Source organism: Sphaeramia orbicularis, chromosome 10 (assembly GCF_902148855.1).
Source record: "Sphaeramia orbicularis chromosome 10, fSphaOr1.1, whole genome shotgun sequence".
NCBI lineage: Eukaryota > Metazoa > Chordata > Actinopteri > Kurtiformes > Apogonidae > Sphaeramia > Sphaeramia orbicularis.
In genome coordinates, this window is record NC_043966.1 from 53,958,137 (window position 1) to 53,982,777 (window position 24,641).

A 24,641-nucleotide genomic window follows, 5' to 3' on the forward strand; every position below is an offset into this window, starting at 1 on the left:
GTGTGTTGATCCTCCTGAACAGGACATCTGACAGCTGGAGACATGATGTGTCCACAGATTTGTGTCCACAGAGTTTAGAAACACCTAAGTGTCATTTTTCCATTAGGCAAATTTTATGCATAAGTTTTATTCACACAATTTGAGGGAAAATGAAAAGAGACTGGTGAGATGTGATGAAAGTAGATGGTTAGTTGTAGAAGAAAATAATTATTTACAGTCAGAGCAGGAAAATATGAAAAACATTTTAAAATCAGAGTCATGGATAGAAAACAAACAAAAACTAAAGCAATTTTGATATAAATTCAGTCCAAACCATCTGAGAGTCATTTTATAAACAAAGATAATAATTTAAACCAAACTAACCAGTGCACTGATATCTATCCCATAATATCCAACTCTATTCTGACATTAGTTGTTATAGTTTGGGATCCCAGAGGCCTGTTAGAACACAAACACCTGATACAACGGGTCCACAGACTGGGGTCCACATAGTTTATATACAACTAGAGTTCACTGATTTATTCATTTTGTTGATTATTTTATCCATTTTTGTTCATTTTGTGATATTTTATCCATTTTTGTCATTTTGTGATTATGTTATCCATTTTTGCTCATTTTGTTGATTATTTTGGTGTGTCTTACTTATTTTTGGAAATATTTTGTAAATTTTGTTGATTATTATGTTTTGTTGATAATTCCGGTCTTTTTTTAAACTCATTTTTTGGATTATTTTGTTAATTTCAATTATTTTGGTGTTTTTTTGTTTTTTTGTTTTTTTTACTGTTACTTTAATTGTAATTTTTTTTTGTACAGATTTTGTTGATTATTTTTCAAATTTTGGGGTTATTTTGTCATTTTGTTGATTATTATTTCATTTTGTTGATTATGCTGGTCTTTTTTTTTTTTTTTAACTCATTTTTGGATTATGTTGTTCATTTTGTCAATTATATTGATGTTTTTTACTCTTTTATTGTAATTTTTTTAAAACTCATTTTGTGATTATTTACAATTTTATTGAGTTATTTTTTCCATTGTGTTGATATCTGGTCTTTTTTTTTTTTAAACTCATTTTTGGATTATTTTGTTCATTTTGTAATTATTTTGCTGTCTTACTATATTTTTTTGTATTATTTTGTTAATTCAGTTTATTCTTATGTTCATTTTGCTAATTTTTTGGGCCTTTTGTACTTTTTTTTTTTTTTTTTTAATTTCGTCCACAGAAAAACCTGGATTCAACGGGTCCACCACTGTGGTCCATTTGTGTCAGAGTTAATAGTATAAAACAGGAGAACATGTAATAAATCTACAGCAGAATGAAAAGGCCCCTGAATGGATGATGATCTGTGGGAGAACACGGAACAGAAGAACAGAGTTGACAGAAGAACGACAGGACTCATGGAGTGGACACGTGTTGTCGATGCTGATGGATTTTCCGTGGCAGGGTTTGGAGCGCGCTGAGGCTTCATTAGCTTTGTCAGACGTGTTTAAAAGACATATTGACGTGGTCATTAGTGAGGAAATCAAGTCAATTATCTAGTCCAAACGTCTCTTTTGATTTAGCTGAGTGTTAGACAGGTGTGTAGTCGCAGGTGTGCGCTCGTGTTTGTACGGTGGTGTGTATTTGAGCCTGTCAGTCATTTCTGAAAATCTAAAATCTGAATTTAGCCCCGAAGGCTACATTCAGACTGCAGACAAATGTGGTCTAAATCTGATTTATTTACCCACATGTGACCTGGATCTGATCTGTTACAGACAGTCTGAACAGCGCTAATCTGATCCCGACCACTGTCATATCTGGTCCTAAATCTGACCCAGACCGCTTTTCATATGTGGTCCCAAATCTGACCCAGACCGCTTTTCATATGTGGTCCTAAATCTGACCCAGACCGCTTTTCATATGTGGTCCTAAATCTGAGCCAGACCACTTTCATATGTGGTCCTAAATCTACCTGGACCACTTTCATATGCTGTTAAATATCATATGGTGCCGCTAGCTCAAATTGCTCGAGTGAAATAAACTGTTTTTGTATCAGTCCGACATTGAGAAAGATGAAAACGAAGGGAATTTTATCCATAATTTTTTTATCTGTTTAGTTAGTTTTGTAAACACCACAATACAGTTTCAGTTATGTTTTTTTTTTTCTTTTAATTATAGTTTTTTTTATTTATTTCAGTTAACAAAAATGTTTTTTCAATTCCAGTTTTTGTTGTTTCGTTAATTTTTAGTTAACAATAATAACCTTGTTCTGAAGTTCAGTTTACTTCATATCTATCTTTATCTGAATGTGATGGCAAAGAAGATAAACGATAGACAAAAAAATAAAAAAAAATTATACTAAAACTAAACTAAAACTAAGCATTTAGAAAAAAGATGAAAACTAATAAAAACTAGCAAACCTGCTTGAAAACGAAATTAAAATGAACTGAATTAGAGGAAAAAAAAGTCCAAACTAAATAAAACTAAACCAGGAATGAAAAATCCAAAACTATTTGAACCTTGGTTCAGACGTAGACATGTTAATAATCTGTAACACTGAGTTGGATTCATTATTAATATTTGGAATTTTTCATTCCATTAGTGTTAAATGTTCTTCTCCAGTTGTTCATCACCCACACCTGCTGTGTGTGTGTGTGTGTGTGTGTGTGTGTTGCGTTTTGGCTCAGGGCTGTTGTCAGGTTTAGTCGATCAGGTTTCCTGTTTTCGTTGCTGTCCTTGAACGCGGCGTCGCCTTCGGGGTACAGGGTCTTTCTCATGTGGCATCTCGCCACATCACACACACGCCATTCTTCGTCACATCCTGAGGCTCATTTCCATAGAATGGAGCGACAGCTTCTTTTTCCTTTTTGGTATTATTTTTTATTTCCTAAACGTGTCCTCCTCCATCTCCATCTCACTGGGAGTGTGTTTCTGTGCACAGAGAAAATTGAATTCCCAACTTTAGCTGCAGGAAGGCGTGAATGTATAATTAGAGGCCTGTGGGCAACAGATAAGAAAAATAAAGAAGAGCTTTGATGTTGATCACAAATTATTTCATGCTTTGAGTAAGAGCACATTGATGCTTAAAGCCATACGCAGACGATTCGACATATGTGATGACAAAATACAGACACACACACACACACACACACACACACACACACACACACACACACACACACACACACACAGGCTTCATATGGAGAGTTACATGGATACTGCAGCTCAACAACAGGACCTGAGTTTAAAATTAACATCAGAAACGAGCAAATGTAAACTGCACAATAGAAAAGTGGTAATGGGAACACTGAACTGTTGCAAAAAACTGTCAAAGATCGCAAAAAAGTTTTTACACTCTCATGAGGTGGTTTTGGAGACATGTATATCTATATCTATATCTATATCTACATATCTCTATACACAGAACAAAAATATAAATGCAACACTTGTTTTTGCTCCCATTTTTCATGAGCTGAACTCAACAATCTAAAACTTTTTCTATGTACACACAAGGTTTATTTCTCTCAAATATTGTTCACAAATCTGTCTTAATCTGTGTTAGTGAACACTTGTCCTTTGCTGAGATAATCCATCCACCTCACAGCTGTGGCAGATCCAGATGCTGATTAGACAGCAGGATTATTGCACAGGTTAGGCTGGACACAGTAAAAGGAAGGCCACTCTAAAATGTGCACTTTTCTCACACAGCACAATGCCACAGATGTCACCAGTTTGGAGGGGAATATGCACTGGTCATGTGACTTCAGGAATGTCCAGCAGAGCTTCTGCCTGTGAATTGAATGTTCATTTTCTGGACCATCAGCCACCTGCAAAGGGTTTCAGAGGAATTCATGAAGAAGACTGCGTGAGGAAAATGGTGCTCACACCAAATACTGACTGGTTTTATCTGACCCCCCTGACCACCCAATACAGTAAAAGTGCACACTTTAGAGTGGCCTTCCTTTTATTGTGTCCAGCCTAAGGCCCACCTGTGCAATAATCCTGCTGTCTAATCAGCATCTGGATCTGCCACAGCTGTGAGGTGGATGGATTATCTCAGCAAAGGACAAAGGGGAAGTATTCACTAACACAGATTAAGACAAATTTATGAACAAAATTTGAGAGAAATAGGCCTTTTGTGTACATAGAAAAAGTTTTAGATTGTTGAGTTCAGCTCATGGAAAAATGGGAGCAAAAACAAAAGTTGTTGCATTTATATTTTTGTTCAGTGTGTATAATGTTATTTAAGTTTTGCCTGTTAACTTATGTATTTAAGTATCTCCTTTTCCACATTGAGTTCATATCAGTGGATAAGTGTGACACATAATTTTTTTTAATCATGAAACTACGAGTCAAGTTCTTAATTTAAGACATGTTCAAATTAATGTAAAGTAATTAATTGGTTTGAATTTAATTAAACTAGTTTTTAACGTTGTTAATGCACCCTATAGTCTGTGAAACTACTCCAGTATGTCTAGCTTTATAAAACGTCTATATTATAAATGGACTGTGTCTGTCTGTCTGTCTGTCTGTCTGTCTGTGTATGCGTTCTGTCTGTCAGGGTGTGTGTGTCCGTACACAGTTGACTGTACAGTTTGTCATCCTTCTGTATTTTTTCTCGCGTGAACAGACTAGTGACTACAGTAATAGTTGATTGGTTCCAATATTTTGTCAGATATTAGTCATTTTTAATCCAATAGTTTTATAATCATGTTTCTATGTCCATGATGCCGTGGCAGTGACTGATGGACAAATGCAGTACAGACCAAAATATGGGGTGCTGGGGACCAGGATGTTGTCCCTCAGGGTTGGAATGTGGATTTTAAAAACAGCCCCTCCCTTTTTTATATCCCACCCTCACTGCTGACAATGACTTAAGTCCAGGCTTCTAGAACAGGGGTCTCAAACATGTGTCCCGGGGCCCAAATACATCCCACCAAAGGTTCCAGTCTGGCCCGTGGGATGTTTCTGCAAAGTCAAAAATTCCAGTCTTGAATTGAATTAAGCAAAAAAAAAAAAAAAGCTTGAATTAAGGGAAAAAATGTTGAATTAAGCCAAAAAAAAAAAAAACTTCTTCAATTAAGTAAAAAAAATCTTGAATTAACAACTTCAAATGTTGTCTTTGTTTTAGTGTAAAAATAATATTAATTATGAAAATATTGACATTTCCAAACTATCTTGTAACAATAAAATGTGAATAACCTGAACAAATCTGACCAACCTGAAATGTCTGTATTAAATTCAGCCCATTTAAACTTTTTTCTGCCTGTTCCTCAGTGTCTTAGTGTCTTTGTAGATCTGATCCAGAATGCACATGGACTAATGAGAAGTGGAGGAAGAAGATTGGTAAAATTGCACTTATTTTTCTAAAGAAATTTCATTTTTTTCAGGGTTATTCTCATCTTTTTGTTTGGGTAGTTATAAAAGTAAGTATTTTCAAGTATTTTCATAATTTAATGTTTTTTTTTGCACTAAAACAGACAAAAATGTGCAGTTGTCATTATTTATCGTTATTCTGTTCTTATTTTCCTGGTTCGGTCACTGCAGATCAAATCGGAACTGAATGTGGAACCTGAAAGAACAGGTGTTTGAGAACCCTGGGGTTACATAGATACTGCAGCTCAACAGCAGGAGAGGCTTAAAATTAACATCAGAAACGAGCAAAATGTAAACTGTGCAATAGAAACGTGGCCAATGGGAAACACCAAACTATATGTGTGTTTGTTTGTGTGTGTGTGTGGTATGTATGTATATGTGTATATATATATATATATACTATATATATATATATATATATATATATATACACACACACACACACACATCTATATTTAAAATGTTCTAAGTTTGCCTGTTAACTTATGTATTTTAAGTAGCAGTTGATGGAATGTGTCCTGTAGACGCCTCTGTCAGTCCAAAGCAGAGCCGTGCTGAAACAGCAGAATGTGTGTGAAGTCCATTTACTGGACTGTCGCTGTCAGCGAGGACCCCAGGTCACAGGAACACACCCTAATGAACTGCCTTTAATGAGGACAGCCCCTTATATCTGACAGTACATGTTTTTTTTTTTTTTTTTCAAAGCTTTTGCAATAAAAAGTATTTCAGCCAGGGTCTGAAATTAACCTTCTAGATCACAGGTGTCAAACATGTGGCCCACGGACCAAAACTGCCCACCAAAGGCTCTGATCCGACTTGGTGGGATGAATTTATGAACGCAAAAGTTACACTGAACATATGAACAATCAAGAATGTGCAAATTATTTAAGGTCAGTTTAATCAAAAGTGGGTCAGGACCAGTCAAATACTCACCCGTCACCATGGTGACCGCCCCGTCTGGTCATCTGAACCTCACACACCATACCCACTAATGACCCCCCCTCCCGCAGGTTTATTAGTTCAGTTTCCACCACTTATTAGAACTGAAGAAGTCTGTTGGATGAGAGACGAAACATTTTCAGAAGAGCTAAACCAGTCCAGTTGTACGGAAGCCCATTGCAATTACATACTGTTCTGTTTTTCTGAATTAACGGGATAATTATCTTGTAATTACGAGATGATTGTCTCAATATTCTGAGAAAAAATAAGTTAAAAGAAATTCGGCTCTCTTTTTTTTAATTAGCGAGATAATTATCTCGTAAAAACAGCCGAATTTTTTTTTTTCAGAAACTCTCGTTAATTCGGAAAACCAGAGCCAATTTTTTTAAAACTTATTTTATACTCTTTAATGAAAAAAATTTAATTTGGTACTGTTTTTCTGAGATAATTATCTTGTTAATTCAGAAAACCAGAACCGAATGTTTTTTAATTTATTTTTTCTCGTAATTACAAGATAATTATTTTGTTAATTTGGAAAAAACAGAACTAAATTTTTTTTAACTTATTTTTTCTTGTAATTACACGATACTTATCTCATTAATTTGGAAAAAAACAGCCAAATTTTATTTTTTGTGTGAATGCAATGGTGTTTCTGTACAGTTGAACCCAGAAGAACTACCAGAATAACTACCATAATAACCTATAAATAATGAAAAACTGCATTTTTTCTCTTTGCTTTAGTGGTAAAAAAAAAGTTAAATTATTACAAAAATGTTTACATTTACAGACCAACCTCTTGCAAAAATGTAAATAAGCTGAACTGTCTTAATAGAAGTCTGTGTATTTGTACTAATATTCTGCCTGTTATTAAATGTTTGGTGTCTTTGTAGATCCACTGTATAATGTGTATAAATGATAAACAGAGGTGTAATATTGTTAAAATTGCTCTCATTTTTCTTAATTTTCTGGTTGTTCATATTTGTTCATGTTATGTTCGAGTACAGTTCGTAGATGTAAACATTTTCATTATGAACTGGTCTTTTTTCACCCAAACACAGAAAACTTTGGCGTTGACATTTATAAGTTCTGAACCTATTATTTATATTATTGTACTGGTCCGGTCCACTTCTAATCATATTAGGCTGAATGTGGAACTGAACTAACAGGAGTCTGACAGTGCTGTTTGACATTTCTGTGTGTTCAGGTGCACCTGCAGAATCTGAAATCTGACTGTGTGCAGTCTGTTAGTACAGCACAGGAGAGATGATGCCTGCATCCGTCCCATGGAAACACATAAACCAACATCCTAACAGGAAACAAAGGTAGGAGCACGTGTTCCATGTGACAAAAGGCTTCAATGCTGAGTCTGTGTCTGATGTGGGAGGCTGTGGATCTGCAGATCCTCCATGGACCCGGTTCAGAGGCTGTGGACCTGGTGTATCTGCAGATCCCCTATGGACCCGGTTCAGAGCTGTGGAACCTGGTGGATCTGCACATGCTCCATGGACCCGGTTCAGAGGCTGTGGACCTGGTGGATCTGCAGATCCTCCATGGACCCGGTTCAGAGGCTGTGGACCTGGTGGATCTGCAGATCCTCCATGGACCCGGTTGTCAGAGGCTGTGGACTTGGTGGATCTGCAGATCCTCTATGGACCCGGTTCAGAGGCTGGTGGACCGGTTGATCTGCAGATCCTCCATGGACCCGGTTCAGAGGCTGTGGACCTGGTGGATCTGCAGATCCTCCATGGACCCGGTTTCAGAGGCTGTGGACCTTGTGGATCTGCAGATCCCCTATGGACCCGGTTCAGAGGCTTGTGGACCTGGTGGATCTGCACATGCTCCATGGACCCGGTTCAAGGCTGTGGACCTGGTGGATCTGCACATGCTCCATGGACCCCGGTTCAGAGGCTGTGGACCTGGTGGATCTGCAGATCCCTATGGACCCGGTTTCAGAGGCTGTGGACCTGGTGGATCTGCACATGCTCCATGGACCCGGTTCAGAGGCTGTGGACCCTGGTGGATCTACAGATCCTCCATGGACCTGGTTCAGAGGCTGTGGACCTGGTGGATCTGCAGATCCCCTATGGACCCGGTTCAGAGGCTGTGGACCTGGTGGATCTGCACATGCTCCATGGACCCGGTTCAGAGGCTGTGGACCTGGTGGATCTACAGATCCTCCATGGACCCGGTTCAGAGGCTGTGGACCTGGTGGATCTGCACATGCTCCATGGACCCGGTTCAGAGGCTGTGGATCTGCAGATCCTCTATGGACCCGGTTCAGAGGCTGTGGACTTGGTGGATCTGCAGATCCTCTATGGACCCGGTTCAGAGGCTGTGGACCTGGTGGATCTGCAGATCCTCCATGGACCCGGTTCAGAGGCTGTGGACCTGGTGGATCTGCAGATCCTCCATGGACCCGGTTTCAGAGGCTGTGGACTTGGTGGATCTGCAGATCCTCTATGGACCCGGTTCGAGGCTGTGGACCTGGTGGATCTGCAGATCCTCCATGGACCCGGTTCAGAGGCTGTGGACCTGGTGGATCTGCAGATCCTCCATGGACCCGGTTCAGAGGCTGTGGACCTGGTGGATCTGCAGATCCCCTATGGACCCGGTCAGAGGCTGTGGACCTGGTGGATCTGCAGATCCTCCATGGACCCGGTTCAGAGGCTGTGGACCTGGTGGATCTGCAGATCCCCTATGGACCCGGTTCAGAGGCTGTGGACCTGGGTGGATCTGCACATGCTCCATGGACCCGGTTCAGAGGCTGTGGACCTGGTGGATCTGCAGATCCCCTATGGACCCGGTTCAGAGGCTGTGGACCTGGTGGATCTGCACATGCTCCATGGACCCGGTTCAGAGGCTGTGGACCTGGTGGATCTACAGATCCTCATGGACCTGGTTCAGAGGCTGTGGACCTGGTGGATCTGCAGATCCCCTATGGACCCGGTTCAGAGGCTGTGGACCTGGTGGATCTGCACATGCTCCATGGACCCGGTTCAGAGGCTGTGGACCTGGTGGATCTACAGATCCTCCATGGACCCGGTTCAGAGGCTGTGGACCTGGTGGATCTGCACATGCTCCATGGACCCGGTTCAGAGGCTGTGGATCTGCAGATCCTCTATGGACCCGGTTCAGAGGCTGTGGACTTGGTGGATCTGCAGATCCTCTATGGACCCGGTTCAGAGGCTGTGGACCTGGTGGATCTGCAGATCCTCCATGGACCCGGTTCAGAGGCTGTGGACCTGGTGGATCTGCAGATCCTCCATGGACCCGGTTTCAGAGGCTGTGGACTTGGTGGATCTGCAGATCCTCTATGGACCCGGTTCAGAGGCTGTGGACCTGGTGGATCTGCAGATCCTCCATGGACCCGGTTCAGGAGGCTGTGGACCTGGTGGATCTGCAGATCCTCCATGGACCCGGTTTCAGAGGCTGTGGACCTGGTGGATCTGCAGATCCCCTAGGGAACCGGTTCAGAGGCTGTGGACCTGGTGGATCTGCACATGCGTCCATGGACCCGGTTCAGAGGCTGTGGACCTGGTGGATCTGCAGATCCCCTATGGACCCGGTTCAGAGCGTTGTGGACCTGGTGGATCTGCCATGCTCCATGGACCCGGTTCAGAGGCTGTGGACCTGGTGGATCTACAGATCCTCCATGGACCTGGTTCGAGGCTGTGGACCTGGTGGATCTGCAGATCCTCTATGGACCTGGTTCAGAGGCTGTGGACCTGGTGGATCTGCAGATCCTCTATGGACCTGGTTCAGAGGCTGTGGACCTGGTGGATCTGCAGCTCCCCCTGTTCATATTTCAGTGTATTTGGGATTAACTGAATGTAGAGATATTAGAACAGATAATCCTCCTTAATGTAATTAAAGACACTCATCTTAATACTGGCATGGCTTTAGAGTTTGGGAAAAAAAATGAAAAAAATCACTAAAGCATGAAATGCATTGGTTTAAAAACTCAATCTCATATGTTGTGATTGAAGGAATCCTTCAGTCGGTCCAGGCCTGTCAGTGGGTTTAACACAGACTGCAGATCTACACAAGGCACAAACAGAACAGAGGTTAAAAAAAACAAATAAAAAAAACAAATAAGGACTTCAGACTGATAAGGACTGATATTAGAGGCTTCAACTGATTGACTGACAGTGAGGATCATGTCCAGGCCTTTATGTCCTCAATCCTGATTACAGATTTAAACAGTGTAAAACATTCATACCCACAGGGGAACCAACAGAAACCATTAAATGCTTGATGCTGTTCAAACCTCTTTTGAGACACTGCATGTGATGGTTTAGTGTTTTTCTGTTCATTATTTTTAGTTGGACTAGTTATTTAATCAAGATCCAAATGAGAATAATTGAGCTCTGCCTTAGAGGAGACATGTTCTAGACTGGATGTGGACTTTGTAGGCTTCAACTATATGGGGTTAGATTAGTGTCCAAATATTCATGTCCATCAGACAGATCTGTGTTCATATTAGTCTGTAGATGTGCATAAAATAAATGTGTGTAAACTGGTTGAATGAGTTCACTCGTACATTAAATGTGTGTAGTTCTGTCCAAATGAACTCAGTAACTCAGATGAATCCATCATCCAGATGAATGTGATTGTAGAAGAACAGAACACGTTGTTCCTCTGGATGGAAATATGAGGAAAAAAACCCAAAACAGAACAGTTGGAGAGTGTTGAAACTGTTGAAGGTGTTTGATAAACCTGTTCAGTTCAGATATAGTCACTTCTGTAATGAGTCTGTTTGTTCATGCAAAATGAAACATAATTATTATAGATGAAAAATGATATTTAATCGTGATAATCAAAATTAATCCACAGCAACCTTGATTAATCTGTTTAAATATTTTTATAGTTTGACAGCACTAAATGTGTTTGATCAGAATATGAATGAATAAGTTTAGACAGAATTACAGACAGGAAATCCAACTGGACCAGTGTCCTTTCTCCGATGTCATGAATATGAATTCACCAACAGGACTCTACTGTCGTAAACCTGTCCCCACTGCACAGACATTATTTCTGGAGCAGAGGATCCATGGATTCCACACATTTTTGACAATGAAGTATATTTGTATCTTATTTTGGTAATTTTTCACTAATTTTTCTGCATATTTTTTGTTTTGACTCATTTTGATCCTTATGTTTGTGTTCTTTTTTTTTCTTTGTTTTCCTTTATTCTGCTAATTTTGTCAACTTTTTAAAATTTGACATTTTTTCATCTATCTATCTATCTATCTATCTATCTATCTATCTATCTATCTATCTATCTATCTATCTATCTATCTATCTATCTATCTATCTATCTATCTATCTATCTATCTATCTATCTATCTATCTATCTATCTATTTTGCTGCTTATTGTTTTTTGTCTTTACTCATGTTGATGCTCATGTTTGTCCATTTTTGTTCATTTTTGTCTTATCTATACTGTTCTATATCTATTCCACAGACTGACCATGAGTTCAGGTCCAGATCAGGTCCACATCAGGAAGGATCACTATCCCAGATGGATGACCAAGTCATTGAACCAAACCAGGTCCAATCCAACCATTAGTCCTATGTTCTGTTCAACTATAGAAGGAACCTGATCTTGACCTGATCTGGACCTGATCTGGACCCTGAAGTCATGGTCAGTCTGTGAATCCATGGATCCTCTGCTCCAGCAATAATGTCTGTGAAGTGGGGATGGATTTACGACAGTAGAGTCCTGTTGGTGAATTCAGATTCTTGTCAAAACCTTTTTGTTCCTATTTTGACAAATCAAATACAAACAGTACATTTAATGTACGACTGAACTCATTCAGCAGTTTACACAGATGTATTTTCCGTCCATCTACAGACTCATATGAGCACAGCTCTGTCTGATGTGTGTGAATATTTGGACAGTAACCTAAGCCGGTCCATTTCTCCACACAAACACACATTTGATCCCAGTGAAGCAGACGGCGTTTGTTTTACCCACAGGGACAAACCTAATCCTGAGCGTTTCCATTTCCTCAGTTGTAACGGAGGAGGAGGCGGCGGCTCTCAGCCAATCACGGCCCATCACCCCTAACACTGTTTGAAAGGCTGTCGACCTGTTTCCCAACAAAACAAAACCCTTTCATTTGCTCCCTCTCCCTCCATTAATATCATCGTCTAAGGCCACGGGGCCGGCGTGGAAGGCCTCACAACATATTCAGTTTCATCATAATTAAGATAGATTATCTATCCAGCACAGCAGCGCCATTTATCATAATCATCATTTCGACCTTTTAGGGCTTTAAATAATCTGATGCAGGGATCCATAACTGTTTGCGACACCACAATAATTTGTTTATAGCCACATCCATTTGGTTCTACCATTCTGTAATCAATAGCTGTAAATCTAGTCCGTTTTGCTGCACATTTCTTCTTGTAGAGCAGGGATTTCAAACTCATTTTAGTTCACTTCCACATTCAGACCATTTCAATCTCAAGTGGGTCAGGACCAGTACAACACTATCAAAATAACATAAATCATGACAACTCTACATTTTTCTCTTTGTAAATGTAAATATTTTCATGTATTTACACTAAAACAATGTATGATTTTGCAAAAAATATGAACTACTTGAAATGTCTTAAGAGAAGTAGGATTTTAACAATATTCTGTGTGTTATTAAATGTTTCTTGTAGTTTTTAATATTATAATGTACATGTGTAAATGATAAACTGAGGCAGAATATTGTTAAAAGTTACACTTATGTTTTTTCAGTGTATTCATGTTATTCACATCTTTTGAAAGGATAGTTCGCAGATGTAAACCTTTCATAATGTAATTAACTTTTTCGCTCTAAAACAGAGAAAGTTTGGAGTTGACATATATTATTATGTTCTTATTTTACTAGTTCAGCCCACTGGAGATCAAATTTAGCTGAATGTTGAACTGAACTAAAATGAGTTTGACAGCCCTGCTTTAAAATAAAAAATTCCATAATGTCCACTGGAAAGGACCAATGACGTGCAGTCAGAGGAGGCAGGGGAGGCAGAGCCTCCCTTGTCAATCTTGAAAAGAAAAAAAACTTGACTATAAAATATAATAAATGTTGATAGTTGTCAGCTGGTATGTCCTACTGTATAAAGTCATTTTCCATTCGAATCCAATATTGTTATTATTATTATTATTTTTATTTATTTATTTATTTATTTTCAATTAGAATAGCAGAATTTCCACATGCTCCGTTCAGATACAGGGAGGAGAGGCAGCGCTGTGCTGTGCCTCCAGCAGAACTGTCTCCTCCCCTCATGAACTCTGCTGGTACCCATGAAAATACTGTGTCGTTGTCCCTCTGTATATCGCAGTTCAAATGCTTTCAAACACTCTGATTATATGCTCTGTCCTTCCATGATCTGCATAACGTATGGAATGTATTTCTGTAATGTACTTAGGCTCGCAGATTAATCATAAAACCGCAGTGAAAAAGTCACTAGGGGAGGCACACAGTACCCCTGCCTCATGATAGATGGCGCCAGTGAGTCCACAGATTCATGCGCTTATAATCTTCTTCATTCTTTTTTATACACTTTAATTCACCAGGATCGGCGCATGGATTTCATGTACAAATAAAGGTAAGACCATAAACTTTTTTATGTTTAGTTTGAAATGGCTCTTTTTGAAGGTTTCCTGTTGAGTTCCTGCCAGTCTACCTATGCTGACTTGATGCACAGCCCATATCCCAGGCCGTTCCTTTGGCTCCCTCTCTCTATTCCAGTTTCTCAGACCACCATATATTTGTAGATCTGGCTCTGAAAGAGTCAGTGCCTCCCCAGTCATGAACCCCACTGCACGTCACTGGAAAGGACATTATATTAAAAAAAAAAAAAAAAAAAAAATCTGAAAAAACTGTTGCATCATACTGTTTCCAATTAAGGCAATTATTAAATGTAAAATGGTGAAAAGGTTTACTTACTGGGTGTCAGGAGTAGGCTGTAAGAAAATATCAGTTCTGCAATATATCGTGATATTTCACAATACTGTATCAATATTAAAAAGTACTGTATCGATATTTTTGTGTATTTATTCAAATGCAGATATTGTGGAGATTCATTTTTGCTTTTTGTCTTTCTTTTTTGTTTATATTTTATTTATTCTTATTTCACACTCTTATTCAATAATGTTCGTTCCTTTGTTGGGATTGAACTCAAATCCTGTTCTGATGTTAGTTCTGAACTAATAGAATATGAACATTTGAACAGGATCTGAAACTGGAATGTCTGTAAAACAGAATTTCAGTCTGAACACAGGAACATTTTGTGATGTAACATTAGATCCTGTTTGGATCAAATAAAAAATGTGTTCAGTATTTGTGCAGATTTCTGGTGTAATTCAATTTCAGTAGTGTAAATTAACTTTTTTCACTCTTAAACATAGAGAAAAGTTAGGAGTTGACAGTATTTCTACATTATTATGTTAATATTTGACTGGTTTGGCCCATTTCAGGTCAAATTTAGCGCTGAACTAAAATGAGTTTGACAGCCCTGTTGTAGAGGGAAAAAAAAAACTGTCAGAGAAATGCTCCGTGGTCTCTCCTGGCCTCTAAGTTTCCACCAGATGATATCAGAGTGTTAATTGTAAATATCAGAGTGTTAATTGTACACAGCGTTGCGTACGGTCGGGCAGTCTGAGGAGGCAGGGATGGATTAAGATAACAGAAGCGATGGTGTCATAACTGCAGATAATCGACTGATTCATTAAGATAAGAGAGGAAGAGAGGGAGTGAGAGCTGCAGGATGAGCTGCTCAGCGCTTGTACGCAGCTTGTTCACCATCTCGCTCATTAAAAAGACATGAAACACCAAGCTGTTGTACGCCTGTGTTCTTTTTTTCCTCTCAGTTTTAAACCTACTGGATGTTGACAGGCTGTCATCAGGCTGACACACATCCAGTGGATGGAGGAGCGTAAAGATGGCAGCTGCCGACCCACAGAGCCGCAAAGCAGACAGACGGACGTACACTTCCACTGTTCTAGAAACAACGTCCACTGGATGGTTCACAACTGTGGGACTGTTAGAACGGAATTACACACCACAGCTCCAAACAGTTTCACCTTCAACCTGGAATCAAGGTTCTAATAGTTTTGGATTTCTCATTCTAGTTTAGTTTGATTTAGTTTGGACTTTTTTTCTCTAATTCAGTTCATTTTAATTACTTTTTAGAGCAGGTTTGCTATTTTTTATTACCTCTGCTAAGGAGGTTATGTTTTTGTCGGCGTTGGTTTGTTGTCTGTCTGTCTGTCCGTGTGCAAGATAACTCAAAAAGTTATGGACGGATTTGGATGAAAATTTAACTAAATGTTGATACTGGCACAAGGAACAAATGATTAAATTTTGGTGGGGGTCAGGGGTGGCGAGGCCACAGGGGCCCACTGATCTGCCTTGGCGGAGGTTTGTGCTCTCCGAGTGCATGTAGTTAGTGTACATTTTTTTCAAAATGCTTAGTTTTAGTTTAGTTTTAGTATTAATTTTAGTTCAGTGGTCTCTTTTCTCTTCTTCTCTGTCGTCATATTCAAATAAATCCCAGACAGGACTCTGCTGCTTTCTCCCAACTTTAGTCTCCATGTTTCCAGGACCGTTTAAAGAGTCCAATCTGGCCCATGGGATGAATTTGTGAAATGCAAAAATGACATTGAAGATATTAACAGTCAAGGATGTTAGAATCATTTTAGGTCACTTCAGTCTAAAGCAGATCAGACCAGTAAAATACTATCCTAATAAACTATAATTAATGAAAACTACAAATATTCCTCTGTTTTAGTTAAAAAAAAAAAAAAAAAAAAGTAAAATTACACAATGACTAGTCCTTCACAAAAAATGTGAATAACCTGAGCAAACATGAAGAACCTGAAGTGTCGTAAGAGTAATTTGTCTAATTTTACCAATATTCTCAGTATTACTGAATGTTTGATGTATTTGTAGATCCACTGTGATCTGCACGTTGTGATGCACATGTATAAATTATGAACTGAGATATAATGTTGTTAAAATTGCACTTATTTTTTTAAAAAGAATTTTCAGGTTCATATTTGTTCGTGTTATGTTCAAGTACAGTTTGGAGATGTAGTAACTGTCATTATGGAATTTGACTTTTTTTCACTCAAAAACATAGAGAAAACTTTAGAGTTGACATTATTTATATGTTTTCATCCTATTATTTATATTATTTTACTGGTCTGGCCCATTTTGGATCACATTAGGCTGAATGTGGAACTGAACTAACAGGAGTTTGAGACCCCTGCTCTATAAACACATGTAAGTGATAACATTTTTTTTTTCTAACACTGCCACAAATTACCTGACTGTGCTTCCCACATGGTGGAACGCAGCAGGATGAAAGGATTGGTGACATCTACACGATTTAACTGTGCACCACATGGGGGCTTTAATTATTTTTTGGCTGTTCGACTAACACTGTTAAGTTTGTAAGGAATTAAAGTAGACGTGTGCTGAAGGTGCTCTATCCCAAGGTTCTAATAGTTTGTGATTTTTCATTATAGTTTAGTTTTATTTAGTTTTGACTTTTTTTCTCTAATTCAGTTCGTTTTAATTTGTTCTTAGAGCAGGTTTGCTAGTTTTTGTTGATTTTCGTTTTTTTCTAAATGCTTAGTTTTAGTTTAGTTTTAGTACTAAGTACTATTAGCACGACCCCTTGTAATTAAGGCTGTGTATCGGCTAGAATCTGGTGATACGATACAAATCACAATACTAGGATCACAATATGATATATCATGACACTGTTAAAAAGGCAATTTTTTGTTTGCTTGGTACCTGGAATGTACTTGTTCATGCAGCTGAAGGCAATCTGCTGATCAAGGTTATTATCGTTAACTAAAACTAACGAAATGACGAAAACTAGAATTGTAAAAACGTTTTCGTTAACTGAAATAAATAAAAACTATAATTAACAGAAAAAAAAACATAATTAACTGAAACTGTATTGTGTGTTTACAAAACTAAAACAGATAAAAATTATGGATAAACTTCCCTTCGTTTTAGTCTTTGTCAGTGTCGGATTGATACGAAATCGATTTCTTTGTCTCTCTCAGTTTTCTGTGCTGTCTCCATACGACACTTTTTGCTCCGTCACTTGTGTTCACTTGTGGTTTCCAGTCGTCTTCTGGTCCCCACTCTACCTGGAAACATGGAGACTAAAGTTGGGAGAAAGCAGCAGAGTCCTGTCTGGGATTTATTTGAATACGACGACAGAGAAGAAGAGAAAAGAGACGATAAAACTAAACTAAAATTAAGCATTTAGAAAAAAATGAAAACTAATAAAAACTATCAAACCTGCTCTAAAAACGTATTAAAACGAAGTGAATTGGAGAAAAAAAAAGTCCAAACTAAATAAAACTAAACTAGAATGAAAAATCCAAAACTATTAGAATCATGCTACAGATATTAGTGATGAAAGTCTGATTCTTTTAACTAACTCGATTCTTTCAGTTCATTCGACTGTTTAGAATAAATTCATTTGATTCATCAAATAAAAGAAAAACAAAAACAAGTGGTTCCAGGCACAACAAACCCTCACACGTATTGAATCTTATTATGGCATCGATCCAGCTGATGTCATCATGTCTGTGTGTGTGCTGATGTCAGCAAAGACACATTTAACATATTACAAGTAAATGGAAAAAAAAAATTAAAAATTCATAAAAAATGTGAACTTTGACCTACTTTTACCAAAATGTAATCACATCTGTTCTGGGTCACTGGTAATCTGTAAACCTAATCTGGTATGAATTCAACCAATAGTTCTGCTGCTAAAGTGTAACAAACAAACTGAACCAAAAACAACAGCCCTTCCCTCCCCTTTGGGGGGCGGGGCAATAATTACCAAGGTTATTATCGTTAACGAAAACTAACGAAATGATGAAAACTAGAATTGAAAAAACATTTTCGTTAACTGAAATAAATAAAACTATAATTAAAGAAAAAACAATAACTAACTGAAACTGTATTTTGAGTTTACAAAACTAAAACAAAAAATTATGGATAAAATTTGAAAAAAAAAGGTCCAAAACTAAATAAAACTAAACTATAATGAAAAATCCAAAACTATTAGAACCTTGGCTGCCTGGCAGCGGCAGTACAACCACATGATATTATATGGATGAAACTAACACGGAAATGGCTGAAACACGGAAACAGCTGAAAGGAAGCAGAGCTCCAGCCGTTTCCATATCGTGTTTGTTGCAGCCGCTGCTTTCAGGCGGTGTGCATCGAACCAGTACAATACTGTCATACTCACCTTTAAATAATCCCAACACCAAATGTTTCTCATTGTTTGTGTAAAAAAGTAAAATGACATAAAAATGTTTACATTAACAAACTAACCTTTCATTAATGTGAATAATCTGAACAACATGAAGTGTTGTCAGGGTACTAAATCCAATTTGTACCACATTCTGCCTGTTAAAATATATATTAAAGCTGCAAGCAGCACTGGGCGGGACCTCACACTGGGCGTTCTGCCTCCCATACGTTCCACCTCCCGTGTGTTCCACCTCCCATACGTTCTGTCTTCCGTACGTTCCGCCTCCTGTGGCCGTTGACACCTCAGTTCCACTCACACCTCTCCGTACTGACACCAGCCTCCTCCCTTTTGTATCCATCCTCCTTTCATCCCTACAGAACACTTGCGCCCCTCTGCTGAAACCACCATCACCTTTTAATGAGGCTTTTATTTTGAAAAGCCTACTGTGTGTGTATGCAAGTGTGTGTGTGACAGACAGAATCTGTTCGAGTGACTTGAAATTGTACAAACAGGTGAGCATAAAACTTATACTTTACCATTTTTAATAAGGCTTTGCTTTTGTAAAACTTTATTGTGTGTGGGTGTACCGTTCACATTTTTATCATGCTCTCATTTTTTCATTTATATTATAGTTTATTTTTATATATATGTACATATATGTACATACATACAGGGTGGGGAAGCAAAATGTACAATATTTTGAGGCAGGGATTGAAAGACAGTGTATGACCAATTAGTTTATTGAAAGTCATGAGAATTTATTTGCCACAAGAAAATGTCCATAATAGAAATGTTTTTATTCTATGTGTCCTCCTTCTTTCTCAATAACTGCCTTCACACGCTTCCTGAAACTTGCGCAAGTGTTCCTCAAATATTGGGGTGACAACTTCTCCCATTCTTCTTTAATAGTATCTTCCAGACTTTCTGGTAATAGTTTTGCTCATAGTCATTCTCTTCTTTCCATTATAAACAGTCTTTATGGACACTCCAACTATTTTTGAAATCTCCTTGGTGTGTGACGAGTGCATTCAGCAAATCACACACTCTTTGACGTTGCTTTCCTGATTACTCATATGGGCAAAAGTTTCTGAAAAGGTATGGATAATAGTGTTAGGTATGATTATGACATCAGTATATGTTTGGGTTCAAAACAACTGATGTAGTGTCTGCTGAGAAAAAACAACTAAATGTTCATTGTACATTTTGCTTCCCACCCTGTATGTATATATATATAATATATATATATATATATATATATATATATATATATATATGGTATATATTAGGGTGGGCAAGTTAACGCGTTATTACCGCGTTAACGCATTCATTAATAACGCCGACAATTTTTTTTATCTCACGTTAACGCCGTTTTATTATTGTTCTGCCTTTCAAGCAAGTCTTAGTTGATTTATACATACGGACTCTTATTTTGAAACTCATGCTTTTATTTTTCCGGTCCACACACTGGTGCTGTGTGTATGTGAAGCTGAGAGGAGAAAACCGGCGAACTTTACAAGTAATGCTGATGTTTAAGCTAATTTGTTTATGCTAGCACTCACAGATGGGTTGTTAATTCTTTCTGCAGGCTCATGCTAAGTTTATGTAAATTCATTGGTTGTGTTTAGGTCTAATATGTCAGCCTTTGAACTAACCTTTACTCATTTACAATGTGAATGTTGTATTAGCAGTCATTTTATCTTGATGCTAACTTGAATGGGAAAATCCATAGACATGCTAACGATTAGCATTTACAGGTTAATTAAAGATTTACAGCGTCTTTTTATTCAGCAACAAAGGCTCACATCAGAGATATTTGATACTATTCATTCTTACAACAACTGAACATAAAATACTCACAGGCAAACGTTTTTGGGGCCATACAGAGTGAAAGAAACGTGTCTGTTAGTTCTATGTCCGAACTAACTACGGTAACACGGAAAGGACCAAACATACGTTAGTGCAACTTATTCTGACCACTTCAGGGCCCCTTTGGCTTGCTTTGAACAACTGAACATCACATATTAATGGGCTTATTAGTATTAGTACTGATGAGTGGGACTAAGACTCCTGTCAGTCACTCACAACTGTAAATACACTGGTGGGGACATAAACATGTGTAAAAGTAGTGGTTTTTTACATGGACATTTTCATTTTAAATGTCTTCAGATGGTGGGGTTGAGAAGGACACAGTTGTTTGGAAGCACTGACGTGCAATTACTTTTATCACTGGAGTACTTCCAGTCTGGAATATCACTGAAAGGAAATACATGCTGTTGATGCCCCCCCCCACAACTATGTGATGAATCGCGATTAATCGCAGAAAGCCATGCGATTAATCACGATTAAAAATTTCAATCGCTGCCCACCACTAATACATATATATATATATATATATATATATATATATATATATATATATATATATATATATCTCGTAGTGTCCTCCTTTATTTTTGTAGTGCTCGATGTAAGGAACATTTTGGCATTGGTTTCATGTCTCTCGGACATTCCTGCTGGCTGCTATCGTGGTTTCTGTGTTTTTGGACATAGGTGGTGCTAGAGAGCGCATTTTGGCACCTACGGGGTTAATTTTTTGATTTTATCAAATTTTTCCCTGGACCTGACATATGTGCCAAATTTAGTGAGTTTTCGAGCATGTTTAGGGGGTCAAAATCCAGTTCAAAGTGGCGTCAGGAAAATAATAATAATAATAAAAAACAAACGAAAAACAATAGGGGCCTTGCCTTCTGGCAGGTCCACTCACTGTGTGAGTGGACCTGCCCTCTTGGCTCGGTCCCTAAATATAGGGCTGGGCAAGTTAATGCGTTATGACCGCGTTATTACCGCGTTATTACCGCGTTAACGCATTCATTAAATAACGCCGCCAATTTTTTTAAATCTCCCGTTAATGCCATTCTGCCTTTCAAGCAAGTCTTAGTTCATTTATACATACGGACTGTTATTTTGAAACTTGCTCTTTTATTTTGGTGCTCCACATGCACTGTAGAACCAAGTGCCGGTGTCTGAGAGGAGAAAAGTGAGCGAACTTTCCGAGTAATGCTGAATCAAATTTGTTTAACTCCTGCAGTTCAACGCCTGTATGTATCAATCATTCTGTTGTTTGCTAAATAATTTCACATGCAAACATGCCGTTAGAAACATGTTTATGAGGTTAGTTTGGATGTGTTTATTACAATGTGTTATTAACATGTTTAAGCTAATTCGTTTATGCTAGCAGTCCCAGATGGGTTGCTAATTCTTTATGCAGGCTCATACTAAGTTTATGTAAATTCATTGATTGTGTTTAGGTATAATATGCCAGCCTTTGAACTAACCTTTACCTATTTACGATGTGATTAGCTCCATGCTAACCTGAATGGGAAGGTCCATAGACACGCTAATGATTAGCATTTACAGATTAATTTAAGATTTACAACATCTTTTTATCCAGCAACCACAGTTCACATCAGAGATATTTGATACTAGTCATTCTGACAACAACTGAACATAAAATACTCACAGACAAATGTTTTTGGGGCCATACAAACAGAGTGAAAGAAACGTGTCTGATAGTTCCGTCTTATGTCTGAACTGACTACGGGAACACCGCAAGGACAAAACGTATGTTAGTGCAACTTATTCCAACCACTAGAGGGCCCCGTTTGCTTGCTTTGAACAACTGAACATCACATGTTATTGGGCTTATTAGTATTAGTACTTATTAGTGGGACTAAGACTCCTGTCAATCACTCACAAGCAGAAATAAACCTGTGTGGACATAAACATGTGTAACAGTAGCGGTCTGTTCCATGGACATTTTCATTTTAAATGTCTTCAGATGGTGGGGGGGAGAAGGACACAGGTGTTTGGAAGCACTGACATGTGCAATTATTTTTATCAGCGGAGTACTGCAGTCTGAAATATCACTGAAAGGAAATACACACTGTTGATGCTGGCAAACCCCCCCCCCCCAAATATAACTATGTGATTAATTGCAATTAATCGCAGAAATCCATGCGATTAATTGTGATTAAAAATTTTAATCGCTGCCCAGCACTAATATAATCTAAATAGAAATTGAAGGCATAATACTGTTAAAATTGCATGAATTTCAGGTTGTTCATGTTATTCAGATTTTTAAAGGATCGTTTGTAGATGTAAATATTTTCATCCTGTCATTTCTTTCTTATTGTACTAGTCCGGTCTGTTTGAGGTCATACTGGGCTGAATGTGGATACTGGTCCGGTCCGTTTGAGGTCATACTGAATACAGATACCGGTCCGGTTGGTTTGAGGTCATACTGGGCTGAATGTGGATACCGGTCTGGTCCAGTTCTAAAGCGTCCTCTGTCGTTGGTACCTGAGGCTGGATGATGGAGGTGGTGATCAGCTAATGATGGACACGTGTCTCAGTGGATACATGTCTCAATGGGAGGCCGCTGTTTCCGTCTCCTTTGAAGGTTAATAATAATTAAATCAATGCAAAGCTGTGTTCTCCTGTGAATGATCCTTCAGGGTAATTTATGGATAGTATTTATTTTTAGATATTTATGACACTGTTATTGTCTTTGAATTGTTTGTACACTGTTTTTATACTTTTATTCTGCTTCTATCATTGACTTTTATTCTGATCGTATCTTTTAATCTTTTATACTTGTACTGTGACAGACCTCTGCATAATATATACACCAATGTACCTGAATGTGTACAAAAAAAACTATCTGTATCTGTATCTTTACCTGTATCGGAATCTGTATTGACTTCTGTATTGGTATCTGTATCGGAATCTGTATCTTTACCGGTATCAGTATCTGTATCATATCGGTATCTCTATCTTTACCTGTATCGGTATCTTTATCGGAATCAATATTTATATTGGTATCGGTATCTGTATTGGTATCAGTATCTGTATCTTTATTGGTATCGGTATCTTTATCGGTATCGGTGTCTGTATCTGTATCTTTACCTGTATCAGCATCTGTATCGGTATCAATATCTGTATCGGAATTGGTATCTTTATTGGTATCTGTATTTGTATCTTCATCGGTATCTGTATTGGTATCGGTATCTGTATCTATCGGTATCTGTATTGGTATCGGTATCTGTATCTTTATCGGTATCTCTATTGGTATCTTTATCGGTATTGGTATCGGTATCTTTGTCTTTATCTATATCGGTATTGGTATCTGTATCTCAATCGGTATCGGTATCTTTATCGGTATCTTTATCTGTTTTGGTATCGGTATCGGTATCTATCTGTATCTTTATCGGTATCTGTATTGGTGTTGGTATCTGTATCTGTAACTAATCCAAACCAGTCTTCAGTCTGTATATAAATGTTTGCAGATGTAAACTAAGTCATTCTATCCAGAGGTAATAGTTTGTATTTTTAAATTTGAATCAAATGGGGTTTTTTTATACTTAATTTTTAAATGATTTTACATTTTTTAACAAAGACAATAAAACAAAAAAGTAAAAACATACAAAACAATAGATGTCAACAAGCCCAGACAGGGCAGTATCAAAACTTAAAATACAACGATAAAGAAGTGGGTCAGTGAGTCCCAGTGTTCTCCCATCCTGATCAGAGGGTTGAGTTAGTTTGGGTGTTGTCCTGTTTCAGTCCATGTCAGATCAGTCACATATATTCTCATGTTGTATCAGATCATGTCCTGTACACCTGCTGACACAGTTACATCCACCATTTTCATAAACATTTGTGCACCTTTTCCTGGAATGCATATGTACACATGTTGATAGTCAAACACACACATGTTGACATATATGTGTATTTCTCATGAGAAAAACAAGGTGTTGTCCTATTGGGGTGTCACATCTTCTGGGATAGATGTCCATTTGAGCCAAGAATTAGTACATTTGTCCAAATTATGATTCAAAGAGAAAGTTAGTTTTTCCACATTGTATATTTCTTTAATAATTCCAATCCATTCCTTTTTTTGGGGGGGTTCTTCACTCAGCCATTTTCCTTTTATGGCTTTTTTACAGACTGCCAGCATTATATTAATCAGGTATTTGAATTATTTTTTTTTTCTTTTTTAATG

At 38.1% G+C, this 24,641-nt stretch overlaps 1 long non-coding RNA gene across 1 annotated transcript; it reads left to right on the top strand.

Moving 5' to 3' along the window:
- Positions 1 to 22,646, top strand: LOC115427564 (uncharacterized). The gene is made up of 3 exons (XR_003936508.1): positions 1 to 88; positions 14,630 to 14,634; positions 22,635 to 22,646. It is a non-coding gene; the product is annotated as an uncharacterized LOC115427564 (long non-coding RNA).
- The last annotated feature ends 1,995 nt before the right edge of the window (positions 22,647 to 24,641 follow it).